The sequence below is a fragment of the Diabrotica undecimpunctata genome, chromosome 7 (assembly GCF_040954645.1).
Source record: "Diabrotica undecimpunctata isolate CICGRU chromosome 7, icDiaUnde3, whole genome shotgun sequence".
NCBI classification, from domain to species: domain Eukaryota; kingdom Metazoa; phylum Arthropoda; class Insecta; order Coleoptera; family Chrysomelidae; genus Diabrotica; species Diabrotica undecimpunctata.
In genome coordinates, this window is record NC_092809.1 from 141,125,249 (window position 1) to 141,138,530 (window position 13,282).

General features: G+C 37.1%; 1 long non-coding RNA gene across 1 annotated transcript in view; it reads left to right on the top strand.

Annotated features, from left to right (window-relative positions):
- The window catches only part of LOC140447001 (uncharacterized), a 76,850-nt gene extending 63,886 nt beyond the window's left edge, over positions 1 to 12,964 (top strand). The window contains exon 4 of the long non-coding RNA XR_011951554.1: positions 12,704 to 12,964. This is a non-coding gene — a long non-coding RNA (uncharacterized lncRNA). The remainder of the gene's footprint in view (positions 1 to 12,703) is intronic.
- Positions 12,965 to 13,282: the final 318 nt, after the last annotated feature.

Sequence of the window (13,282 nt, forward strand, 5' to 3'; positions counted from 1 at the left end):
ATGCTCTTCGCATCCCAGAAAACAGTCGCCATCACTTTGCCGGCCGAATGTGCAATCTTCGGCGGCCCTTCGCCGCGTTTGCGCCACTGTTTCGACTATTCTTTGGTTTTCGGTGTGTAATAATGCACCCAGGTTTCATCAACGGTGATAAATCGGCGAAAAAAATCCTTTGGATCGCGCCGTATCATCGCCAAAAGCGTCTCCGAAGTGGTCACACGTTTTTGCATTTGATCGATTGTCAGCAAACGCGGCAACCATCGCGCGGATAGCTTTTTCATGAACAAATGATGGTGAATGATGTTGTGTACGCGTTCGTAGGAAATGTTTAGGACCTCTATTAACTAGCGGAGCTTAATTCGACGATCTGCCATAATCATGTCATGGACTTTGTTGATCATTTCCGGCGTGGTGACTTCATTTGGCCTCCCGGGACGCTCATCATCAAAAACACTCGTACGACCACGAACAAATTCAGCTTTCCAAAATTTTACTGTTGCTAACGAAGGTGCAACCTCACCATAAACTTCGTCCAGGTCGGCTTTGATTTGCACATTCGTTTTACCCTTTTTGCGGAGGAACTTAATCACCGAACGATACTCGACTTTTTCCATTTCTCCGAAAACACAAAATTTGCTTGCTTTTGACGGCTGTAAAAACCAAACTAATTGTTTTTAAAACTTAAAATTTTGACAGACGTCATGTCATGAATGGCAAATGTCAACACCGAAACCAATTCGGTATCAAGTAGCGTAATCTATCAAAGGCTAGTTTAATATCAATATATCCTCGTAAGTGAAGACAATTCGCACTTATTCAAAATTATGTGAGTCACGCTGAAATTGCAGGTCATTTATCAGGCGGTTGTCTGTACAGCTCTGGCTTCGTTACAATGCGATCTACCTGTGGGCTTCTAACATATACAAACCATTAGAATAATTTCTTCTTTTCCTTGTCCGTCCCAGGGGTTAGGTATATGTTGTATGTTCCAGCCTAGAATTTCTCTTCTTCTTGCCAAGTAACGTCCTACTCTTCATCTTCCTTTCCAAAATGCAGATACTCTTCGTGTTTCTTAAAACGGTGTTTTAAGAAAATCCTTCTCATATAAAAGGTTCTGTAAGACTTTTTAATCTATTGTTATAATTATAATATAATAATCCATAGTTATTATACTATATTAAAATTATTATGTGAGACTTCTAAAACATATAATACAGTGTATTACCAAAAACACTACGGCCAATTTCATTCGGTTCACATCCAGAGCACTTTATTCTCTACGTTATAAAAGAACGGCATGCTTTTAAAAGGAAAAATAAAAATGTGCTGCTACACCAACAATGAAGAAAAGTTATGTGCTCGCATCACCCGAATAATGTGCTTTATTTCCACAGAAAATTTTAGAGGTATTAAAGGATTGTGCTAAAAGCACTCAAACAGCAAATTTGGATGGTGTTTCGTAGCACCGAATGAGATCAAATTCGTCCAAAAATGTGTGCTTTTTAAGGGTTTATATGGTAATGAAATGACAAAAAAATGCAGTTGTTGATCATCCACTAGAATAAATAATATTAATAGAAGTTTGAAGCTACTTTTCTTTTGAACTGTTGATTGGATTTCGATGATTTTTTATTTCACATTATAGGTCCATTTCAAATGAATTATACCAATATTTTTTTACAAATTAAGAAATTCCGTTTTATCAATATACGGGGTGTAAAAACAAAGTTGTGTTTTACATATTATTTTGAAACATCCTGTTGAATTTTATTAAAAACAAACTACATCACTACATCTCTATTATCAATACGTTCAAAGCATAACGGGATTTACTTAAATTGCAATACTAATTAACGAAATGATAATCAACTTCTGCACGAATAACGAACTAAGAAGAAACAACACATTTTTTGACCACAAAGACCAACACCAATATACATTTAATAATACCTGTGGACAAAGATCTATGATAGATTATGTTATAACCAACAGAGATATACATCCATCGAAAATAATTGACGTAAGGTACCTCAACTCAGCAGATGTAGGTAGCGACCATAGCCTAGTATTATGTAAAATAAAAATCATCCTGAAATACTTCCCACCCAAGGGAATGGCGCCAACACAAACAAAAATCAAAGTCGAAGGACTAAATACGGAATCCACGGAATACTTATGCAAGAAAAGCATATCAGAGAAGATCGAGGAAAGTTGGGAAAAACTCAAAAATAACATGATTAACGCAATAACAGAATCACTTGGAGAGAGGAAAGTAACGAACACTAACATATCAAAAAAGAAAACACTATGGTTTAGAGAGGAAGTGAAGACAAAATGTAAAGAAAAGAAGAAAGCTTTTTTACAATACAAAACACAACAAACACAACAGGCATACAATCACCATAAACGAAACAGAAATGAAACGAATACTTTAGTTAGACAAATAAAAAAGGAACACTGGTAGAGTTTCTCAAAACAGATGGAACACGATTTCTACGGAACACAAAAAGAAATATGAAAAATGGTCAAAGGACAAAGAAAAGAGATGAACGAACTAATAAAAATGAAACACATTCAGAAGGAAACATGGGTAGACTACTTTCGATTCCTATAAAGATGACGATAATGAACCACCAACAGCAGAAGTCACGACAAACGAAGAAATAATTATTGAGGAGGAAGAGGTAAAGGAAGCATTAAGGAAGTTAAAAAATAGAAAATTACCAGGAAAGGACAGAATATCGAACGAAATCCTTAAGGACGGAGGACCAGATCTTGACCAAACAACTATTAAAACTAATCTGAAAATAATAGAACAAAACAGAATTCCTCAAGAATAGAGATCAAGCATCCTAATACCTCTCTTTAAAAAGAGAGCCAAATCGGACCCGGATAATTATATAGGAAATAATTTATTAAACACAACACTAAAATTAACAACCAAAGTGATAACAAATAAACTGAATGAAGTTATAACAGTAGCAAAAGAAAAAGGTTTTAGGTCGGGAAGATCATGCACCGATGCTATATTTATAATGAGGCAAGTGCAAGAGAAATCATTAGAATACAACAAACCGTCATATCTATGTTTCGTGGACCATACGAAGGCATTTGACCGGGTCAAATTAAAAGAGGTTATCCACTTACTGTACGCAAGAGAGATACCTCTAGGAATACTCAAAACGATCGAAAATATATACCAAAACAACACAATAAAAGTAAAAGTAGAAGAAGAACTAACAGACCCTATTGATGCTAGCAATGGTATACTACAGAGAGATTCCCTGAGTCCTCTGTTGTTTAACCTGAATAAAGATGAAATAATAAAAAAAGTAAGAACTAAAAAAAATACCAAATGGGAGAAAAACAACTTAAAATAATCTGCTATGCAGAAAACGCAATACATACAACGTATGCTGCACCAATTTAATATAAGCGCCAGAAAATTTAACATGTTAATTTCCCCAAAAAAGACAAAATGCATGGTTACAACAGCAAATTTACTAAGATGTAAATTGGAGCTGGAAGGTCAGATAATAGAACAAGTGATGGAGTTTAAATATCTAGACATCACATTATCTAGCTACGGAAAGCTCGAAAATGAAATGGAAGATCAAGTGAATAGAGCAAACAGAGCCGTAGGCTGCTAAATGAAACAGTATGGAGAAATAAAAATATCGGGAAAGAAACGAAAAGCAGAATTTTACAAAACAGTCATCAGACCAATAACGACATACGCGGCAGAAACAAGACCTGATACCGAGAGGACAAAAAGGATATTAGAAACAGCAGAGGTGAAAAAACTTAAAAAATTGATGGTAAGACACTATGGGACAGAGCTAGAAATACAAATATACGACGTAGATGCAAGGTAGAGAACATCAAGAACTGGGTAAAAAATAGAAGAGTAGAATGGAACGATCATATAAGCCGAGTGACAACAACTAGAGTAGTAAAGACGGCAAGAGACGGTTCCCCAATAGGAAGACGATCAGTAGGAAGACCACGAAAACGATGGAACGACAACTTACTGGAGGCACATTGAAAAACAGATAGAGTCATGTCTATAAAAAGAAGAAAAAGAAGAATTAACGAAATATAAGCAGGTAGTTAGATTGTCAGACTGGCAGACCTTAGATGGTCAGATGGTGCTAAAGAAGAGAGCTAGGATCCACCCGAAAGTGGAAAACCCTAAAAAAAAAATCGGTTGCCTGTAAAGTCGGTTTTACGGGCGAAGATTTTACGTGACAACGTCTTTTTCTCGGTAGAATATTTATTGATATTGTAACAGCCACACCGCTCCATGGCTGAATACCACCGAAGTTACCATAACAGTGTCCACCGAGAGTGAACGGTGACAAGAGACAGATATATATGTTTTGTTGTTGTAAGATGTAGGTTAAATTGTAATACATGGTTTTCCTTTTAATAAAATCGTGTAAATCAATATTCACAGTCATTACCTAACTATTTTAACTAATACCCACATCACAACTGGCACCCAACTTGGGCAAAATAGTTTAAAGTGTAGTTCGTACTGTGAAAATCGTAAAGTTTCATTGTGAACAGAAAAAAAGTGTTTTTGCTCCCGCCATTGTAAGGTGATTAGTGGACATTTTCACTTAGTTTAGTGCTTCACAACAATAAATCTACTGTGTATGTGACTGCTGTGGAAACTCCGCACAGACCATCCAAAAACATCCTGTGGGAATATCAATCTTCCACTACAGACCATTCAAAACATCCTGTGGGAATATCAATCTTCCACTAGGCCATTCAGAAACATCCTGTGGGAATATCAAGCTTTCATTCAAGGGTATTTACAAGAAATAAGCAACAGAAACTGTAAGCCTTTAATTTTTATTACTATTTTTGTGTTAAACTTGCAATCACGGCAACAAACGATAAACACAGTTATTCGCTTAGGTCGACGACGGTTTTTAGTTCAAGCGAATCAACATCAGCAGAAATGTCTTCGGTAAATTTAACAAGCGAACAGTTTCAAGCCTTATTAAATACAATAGCAAGGCCTATTTCGGACTCAGGTAGTTTAGCAAAATGCGCTTCTCGCTTCGATGGATCAAAGGGGGCTGATGTAAAAGCTTTTATAGATGCGGTCGAGATCTATAAAGAGTGCACCCACGTATCTGACGCGAACGCATTAAAGGGTATACCCATGCTGCTAGACGGTTTCGCCGCCACGTGGTTTCAAGGTGTTAAAAATACGGTAAACACGTGGGTCAGCGCCATTAATTTATTACGATCGACTTTTGGACCTCAAAAACCAGCCTACAGAGTGTATCGGGAACTGTTTTCGACGGAACAAGATGCTAAAACTCCGTGTGACATTTTTGTATGCAAAGCGCGCGCGATAATAGCTCAGTTACCGGCAGATACATTAACCGAAGCCACTCAATTAGATATGGTATACGGTTTGTTGCATAGGAGAATACGTGAAAAAGTAGCACGTGATAAGATCAATACATTTAGCGAACTCTTAAAAGAATCGAGGCAAACTGAAGAATCGTATGAAAATCCGGAAATAAACATTAAAAACGAAAACGAATCAAAACGGGTACGGTGTAGCTTTTGCAAAAATCCAGGTCACGTGAAGGATGAATGTCGAAAATTGGCCGCAGTCAGAACCAGGGAAGCAGATTCTCGAAAATCTTCGGTTGAGCCCAAACCTAATCCTCCTCTAGTAACTTCTCGTACTAGCCCTAAACCAACCTTTTCCACTTCGAATCAGATTTCGTGTTATGGATGTAAGACTCCTGGATTCATTAAGAGTAATTGTCCAAAATGCAAATCATCCAGTAAATCCTCAGCAGTATCTGAATTTATGCTTGCTGAAACAGTTAATGTCGACCAACATTTTGCCACAAACCTATCAACTAAACCCATTGTTCAGGTCACTATTGAAGGTCATGTAGGTCATTGTTATCTTGATTCGGGAGCACAGTGCAGTATTGCTGGCTCTCAGCTAAGAGATATCCTCTTGAAGGATGAGGTACCCTTTTCCACAAAAAGTGTAGACATGACCCTAGCGGATGGTAGGACTACTTCTACTACTGTTTTGGTCTTTGATTTAGTTGTTATCTTACAAAACCGCTCTCATAGCATTTCCTTAATTTCTGTGCCCACACACACAAATAGTCGTACCTTACTGGGGGCAGACTTCTTAAGAAAAGCTAACATCATTCTAGACATTCCTAATGACTCATGGTTTTATGGTGATGTCCCTAATATCCCCTACTCATTTGCTCCAGATCCAGCTCAGGTCAGCTCTCCTTGCCAGGTCAATAGCGTTACTCTTGCTCATTTAGAACTACGAGTAGATGAAGGAATTTCTCTATCCTTAGAAGAAAGATCCAATCTTAACAACATTGTTAAGGAAAATTCTGATTTATTCGTATATAATATAGACCCTACTCCATATGCTGAACACTCCATTGTATTGGTTGATGATGTACCAATATCTGTTCCACCTTACCGTATGTCAGAGCCCAAAAGGCAATTACTGCGTCAGGAGTTAGATAAACTTTTGGCTCAAGGCATAATCGAAGAGTGTGAGTCCCCATATGCTTCACCCGTGGTACTTGTGCCTAAGAGAGATGGAGGTATCAGATTAACAGTAGACTATCGACGCTTAAACGCAATAACACGTGCAGATAAGTACCCTCTGCCACGTATTGAAGATATTTTGCATGCAGCAAAGGAAACCCGATTTATGACTACCCTCGACTTAAAATATGGTTATCATCAAATCTCTGTACGAACAGCTGATCGTGACAAAACAGCCTTCGTGTGTCCATTTGGCACCTTTCGTTACACACGCATGCCCTTTGGTATGTGTAACAGTCCCGCTAGTTTACAAAGGATGATTGATAAATTTCGTGCTGGTCTTCAAAATCTGAATATCCTAGCTTATTTAGATGATCTGATAATATTATCCCCATCCTTCTCTGATCACATAGACGATTTGAAACAAGTATTCAACCGGATGCGCCTATTTAAATTATGTCTAAATAGAGCGAAATGTTCATTCGCCTGTGAGAAAGTCCTATATCTCGGACACATCCTTTCACCTTTGGGTATCCGGCCAAGTGAAAATAAAGTATCTGCCATATTAAACATGACACCACCCCTAAATGTTACTGAACTGCTAAAATTCCTGCAAACATGCTCATGGTTCCGTAGATTCATCGAAAATTTCTCCCATGTTGCTAAACCTTTGTCGAATTTAACCAAGAAAAATGTGAAATGGACCTGGGGAGCAGAACAACAAGAGGCCTTTGAATGTCTGAAACAATTATTGTGTTCCGCCCCAATCCTACGACAAGCTGACTGCAATTTACCTTATATACTTCGTACAGATGCTAGCAATTATGCTTTGGGGGCATGTCTTCTACAGGGGGAGAAAGAGAACGAACGACCTGTAGAGTATGCTTCGAGACTTCTGACTCCTGCTGAACAAAACTATAGCACTACAGAACTAGAAGCTCTCGCTGTGGTTTGGGCAGTGAAGAAATTTCGAGGATACTTAGAAGGCGCTACTACAATAGTGCAAAGTGATCACCAGGCCTTAAAATGGCTAATGACCTTAAAGTCCCCTACTGGACGGTTAGCTCGATGGGCTTTAGAGCTCGTGCCATATGACTTAAAAATAGAATATATCACAGGAAGAAAAAATGTAATCGCAGATACTCTATCAAGGCCTCCCATGACAGAAGTTCCCATCATAGCTGAAGTTCATCTAGTAAGAGTAGATTTTCCAACTCTTAGTGTTGCTGATGTTCGAGAAGAGCAGCTTAATGATCCAGATGTTGCCAAGATTATTAGATGTTTAGAAGATCCCTCTTCTGACACAAGTGTAGATTTCAAGAGGTGGGCAGAAAGAGGATATATCATGAACAATGGGATATTATACCGTTATACTCCTGAAGTAGATGAAGAAGAGCCCCATTTGGTAGCGGCTAGTACACGTATTCCTCACATACTGCATGAGTACCATGATTCCGCTACTGCTGGTCATTATGGAGTGGAGAAGACATATCAAAGAATAATAAAACGCTACTATTGGCCTGGAATGAAGAAAATTATCTCTGACACTGTAAGTAAATGTCTTGAGTGCCAACGCTATAAAGTCTCTAACCTCAAACCTGCTGGTCTCCTACAAACCCCTGTTCAGTCCCAGAGGTTTGAAGTGCTATCTATTGATTTATTTGGGCCTTTGCCCCTCTCTCCTCAAGGTTATACATGGATTCTGGTAGTGGAAGACACTGCTAATCGTTGGGTTGAATTATTCCCGTTAGAATCTGCTACTGCCGCTGCCTGCGCCAAGTGTTTCATAGACAACATAATCTTACGATACGGAATCCCTCGTCGAGTCGTCAGTGACAACGGTACTCAGTTCGTGAGTGCGGTAATGCAGCAAGTGGCGCATTGTTTCGGGTACCAACAGAACCTTATACCTGTATACCACCCGGAAGCTAACCCCGTCGAACGAAAAAATAGAGACATTAAAACTCAGTTAGCTATTCTAACAAATAATGACCATTCGTCTTGGTCTGAAAAGTTACCCGCTATACGGTTCGCGATGAACACTGTGAAGTGCGACTCAACCGGTTTCACTCCCGCGTACCTCACGTTCGGTCGCGAGTTACGAACTCCTGATGATGCAAATCGTGATTTTCGAAGCATCATAGCCAAGGACAACTTCGTGCCACAAATCACGCCCTATCTAATAACTTTGAGTAAAGCTCTTAGTGAAGCCCGCGAGACACATGAACAATCCCAAGATAGACGTAAGAAGTATAAAGACTGCCACCGCCGCTCGGTTTCGTTCGAAGTAGGTGATATTGTGCTAGTCGATTCGCATACACTAAGTGACGCGTCTAAGTCCATAACTTCGAAGTTCGCGCCGCGTCGTGACGGACCCTACAAGGTGACCAAAATGCTGTCCCCTACAACCTATGAAGTTTCACACATCGACACTCCGGATGTTCCTGCTGGAAAATATCATGTCTCAGCCTTGACGCCTTTCCATGCCGATCCAGAAGATCCGTGCCCTGCTCCAGTTCAACCTCTCCGTAGAAGAGGTCGTCCAGCGAAATCCTCAGAAGCCGACCCTCCTGCTCCACTGGTCTCCTGCCCAGAGTCTTTGACCCTTGGGTTAGACGATAGCGAAATGGGCCCCCCTGTTGGAGATGACCTTGCTCAAATTGAAGCTGAACCTGAACCTGACCCTATTGCCAGACGTAGACAACCCCGACCAAAACGTTGTCATTGCTGTCCTGTAGAGCTCTATTCCTGCTTAGACTCTGTTGCCCCACCCGCGAGTCGCCAGGGTGGTGCAAAGGGGGAGGATGTAACAGCCACACCGCTCCATGGCTGAATACCACCGAAGTTACCATAACAGTGTCCACCGAGAGTGAACGGTGACAAGAGACAGATATATATGTTTTGTTGTTGTAAGATGTAGGTTAAATTGTAATACATGGTTTTCCTTTTAATAAAATCGTGTAAATCAATATTCACAGTCATTACCTAACTATTTTAACTAATACCCACATCACAATATGAATATTATTAAATTGCACAATAGGAACAAGGAATTGAATGAAAATAAGAATTGCACAAATTTTAACTATAGAAATATATTTTGTTTACTAAAACATTGTACATGTAAACTTAAACTTAACTAATTTCTATTTGAGTGATTTTGTTGAGGATAGGACGATGATAGGAGAAATATGAAATGAAAGGAAGTGTTTCTGCTGTACTGTGCCTTGCGAAAGTCAAGTCGATGGTTGTTCCTTTTAACGTAGTTGACTTAGAAACGTTTGATACGCAATCAAGATTATACGTACATTTCATGAAATTTAGAAACGAGTTGTCTGACTTTATAAACTCAGTTTCTCAACTTTTGTGTCAATCTAACAATTAATCAGTTGAACATTTGAAAATATATTAATTTCTAAAACTTGTAAATTAAAATAATTATTAATCATTAATATTAATTTAATATTTTTTATTTTATTTAATATTTATTTTATATATTATTTTATATTTTTTATATATTATTTTATATATTATATATTTTTATATTATTATTTTATATATTATTTATATTTTATATATTATATTTTTATATATTATTTTATATATTATTTATTTTATATTATATTATTGATCTTATTATTTTCTACAAAATTTATTTGAAATTTTTTTCGATATATCAATTAGTTGCGGAGATATCGATCATTGAAGTTATTGTTTGCTACCAGTATTTTATATATTTATTTTTTTCAGTTATAAAAAATTACTATTTTCAATTGTGTCTACCAAGTATGGTCACATGTATTTGCCTACATATTAAATAATAATAAGTACTTACAGATAATGTTATGTGACGTTCACTTCTGATTATATATATTTTAATATTTTTAATTTTAAAGAATCAATTTGAAAATCAAAACACTTATTCAGATCGAAGGTTCAAATTTTTGCTAAATAAATTTGAAATTAATTAAAATTTGTAAATGTAAATGGTAAAGTTGAAAATTAAAACATTTACTAAAATTGGAATTTGAAATTCTTGCTAAACACAGTTAAATTCTAACTCCGCGCGTGGTGATTGATCGGTTTAGTTCGTTTGTTTGGTCGCCCTGTTTTGACAGGTTAGAAGTTATAATTTGTTATTTTAAATGTTTGACTAGCAATACGCGCTGTTTCTTCTCAATTACGATTGATTGCAGAGTGATTTAAACTAATAATTTACTTAACACTATCAACATTTGTCAATAGTATGACATAACCTATAAACTCAGTTTCTCAACTTTTGTGTCAATCTAACAATTAATCAATCAATCATAGTTTACGATAATGAAATATTAGTGTACAATTATTTACCTTTATTGTTGTAGTTGTTGTAAATGACGAATCTAAGCACTCCACATTTTCACTACAGACACAGCTGACGATACTTTCAACGATTTTCAACTTTAGCGATTCAACGCGCCTAATTCTCTAGTGCCGCGCGCAGCGGACCGATCATGTTTGAGTGGGAGAGAGACGCAAGGCATTCGCCGGTCCGGCGGGCCTCTCTCTCGTTCGGCGACTCACTGTAACAGACGTGAGCGGGCGTTACACTTTTTCTTAAATGACTCCGAGCCACAACCTAATTTAAGACGTTGTCACGTCAATAAACCAATAATTCATATCGATTCCTGGAATATTAGAAGCACATTCGAGGCAGGCAAAATCCACAACACCGTCTAAGAAATGAACAGATTAAATATTGATATCCTCGGAATGAGCGAGATAAAATAGCCTGAGTCAGGAAACATGAATATTGCCAAGAAAATAATAGAATGGGCGACCCAAAATTTATAAAAGATTTGAATTTAATAGAAAACAGTCTCGTTCGCACCTGCTATGTACAGTAATCCCACAAAAGGTCTGGGCGTACTCTTTCAGTAAAATATATTTATTTGTATTTTCAACGATAATTTTCAATAAATCCGGCGTAAAATATAAAATTGGGGGCCTCTGTTTTTTGTTTTGCAACTCCTCTTATGATAGGCACTTGTCTTCCAAGATTTTGGGCACGGGTATGTACAGCTGTTCGAGAGAAAACATGCTTGTTCCATCAGATAATCTTATCTTTTCCAAGAAAATACGAAATTCTGTAAAGGGGGTCATTTTCGTAGAGAGTTTCATTGCAACTTTTTCCTTAAAATTCGTCCTCATTGTCAGTAATGTGGTCTTGAGTTTCTAATTCGTCAAAAACAAGGCTCTTATTATCGTCATCGTCTTGTATTTGTTGATTGTTAGATTTATCCTCCAACTTATTTGAATTCTCTCTTGTTCTCTGTCATAATCTCCCATCGCCATGAAAAATATACTGTAACAAAAAGTTACGTTATTCTTCTAGAAGCAAACGCCAAAAAGAGAACTGTAGTAAGAATTTTCTAATAGAAATATAACAGGTTTACTAACCTCGGTGTTTTGTATAAAACTTAATGAGGTCGCTGGTTAAATGATATTCGATAAATAATAATAACGAAAAAATGAAATAATTTGTTTGTAAATCAGTTAGCGAAAAATAGCAAATATAACTGTAAATAAATTAGGAAATATAAACTGGTCTTACTCATTATTGTTGTCTGTACAAAGAATATAGACTTACCTTTTGAAATATTGATGTATTCGCAACAGGCTGAAGATTGGGTAGCGGTGAATCACGACTTTCACGACGCCCGGGACGCCGGCCGAGGCTAATAGAGCCAAAAAACTTGGTGTGTTTCGTTCGCTGTCTTGGGATGAAGTCGCTTGAGTTGAGACTTAAGCCGGTCAGAAACCACCCTCTGACCACGCTTCGAGGTGGTCGGTAGCAAGAGGACAAACCCATAAATCACTCTATTGTATTGTTAATTGTGACCGTAATACGAAACCGTACACTTGTGTGTATTGGCGACACAAGACAAAAGAGAAGTCAAATTCTCCGTACTTAAAACATAATACATGAGATGGCCAGTTTAACAATTTTACAGGAAGCAATATATTTTACGAAAGTCGTTAGAATACATAGCATTGAATTAGACCACATTACAGTACCGTAACAGAAAAATATTAAATGTAAAAATAAGAAAGAAATAGTAAGTACATACTTTCCCAAACACTCGGTCTCTTTTGATTCTAGCGGGAAAAATGCACACATTCTGTCAACACCGCTGTTACACTAAACAAAAGACGTAATTCCAAGAAGCTACTGCGATGCACCACCTTTGGATCGAATAGGATTGGCGGTTTTCGGCAAATTTTGGTGCTGTCGGTCTCAGAGACCATAGGTTAACAACGAAGGGTTAAAAAGGAAGAGGTCTACTAATATGATGTATATATTCGTAAACAATGGCATATCTGGAGGCTATTATTGTACTGATCAGCAATTTTTTGTGAGAATTCCGTACAAATCCAGAGATACACGCAAGAAATAAACGAGGAATTTATGACATTATACAAAATATATAATTATAAAATCTTTTATAAATTTAATTTTCCGATTTTTCCTAATGTTATTATATTATTATTGTTAAAACCACAAAACAGATACAAATAAACAAAATAATGTAAAAAATATTCCTTTATCGTGACTATGCTCATTAAAATGCATAAATTTCATTTGTGGTGTTTTTCCCACATTGCATTTCATTTTAACTACTAAAAAACACTGTCTTAGTAATCCTTGAATCTTGCATCTGATATCAAAATCTATTTATAG